The following is a 1,397-nucleotide window of genomic DNA, read 5'->3' on the forward strand; positions in this document are numbered from 1 at the left end:
ATATATTTTACACACACACACGCATTTGTGCAAGTCCACCAACCTGTCATCTCTACATCTAGTTTTAATTTCTGTTAAAGGGTCTCAATGCACACACACACACACACACACACACACACACACACACACACACACACACACACACACACACACACACACACACACACACACACACACACACACACACACACACACACACACACACACACACACACACACACACACACACACACACACACACACACACACACACTCATATGTCTATTTAGGGCCCACAGTTCAATGCATTTTTATGTTCTCCCTTATATTCTGATCTAAATAACATTACAATAATTCAGCTGTTCTTGTATTTTTTTACCAACTCTAAACCCTCCACAGGATTTAGCATATATCTGTGGAGACTTAACCTCAGTTAACAACCGGGTCAATTGCCACCTTTTGAATGAATACTACTCATGGTAAACTGCGAGTATCTGAACAACAAATAAATTTATAGTCAGAGAGGTCCTAGTCTCCACCGACTTAAGTCAGCTATGATAACATCTTCCAACACTGACCCCCTATACATGTCCTTTTAACATCCTTGAGCTTTGGCTTCCCTCTGTTTGACTAGTTTTATTTGGGCGCTTCCTCTGTACATACAAGTCCATCCATACTTTGTTTTTGTTAAAGTTAAGTTTAGTTATCCTTTATTCATCCCTTTTTAGGGGGAAATTCTCCTCTGCTTTTGACCCATCTGGGTAGCCGGTGAACACATACACAAAGCGGTCCACACACATGGGGCACACACATGGGAGCGGCGCCCGGGGAGCCTCAGGTGCCTTGCTCAAGGGCCCCTCCTCCGTGGAGGCTCGGGATTCGAACTGGCCACCCTCCGGTTACCGGTCCAACTCCATAACCAGTGCCACGGATGCCCCGTTTAAGGTCAGTAAAAGACAACCAAAGTACGGTTTTACCAAAAGGGTTCTGTGTTAGTTGATGCCATCGTTGAGGCAGCCTGTTACAGTAGCTCCTGCAGCTCTTAGCTTTCTATTACTTTCTACACTATTATTTCCAGCATGACGCTAGTAACGCTGTTACTAGCGTCTATTTTTATTGTTTTGTATATTTGTTTTTTTATTGTAGTGTATTTTGTCCTGTGTTTTCCACTGCTCCTGGGCTGTAGCAAAGGAATTTCCCCTCTGGAGGATTAATTAAGTTGCTATCTATCTATTATCCATTGTATTATCCTGAAATATCCCCAAAAAAAATTAGCTATGTCTCACTCACTATAGTTGGCATAGTTTTCTTTGGGTGCTGCAAAATATACATGCAAGTCCATTCAGGACTTGTTAAGGTCAGTAAAAGAGAGAAAGAAAGTAGGGTTTGACCAAAAGGATTCTGTCTGATTGAAATTA

This window comes from Gadus chalcogrammus, chromosome 1 (genome assembly GCF_026213295.1).
Source record: "Gadus chalcogrammus isolate NIFS_2021 chromosome 1, NIFS_Gcha_1.0, whole genome shotgun sequence".
In the NCBI taxonomy this organism is placed as follows: Eukaryota; Metazoa; Chordata; class Actinopteri; order Gadiformes; family Gadidae; genus Gadus; species Gadus chalcogrammus.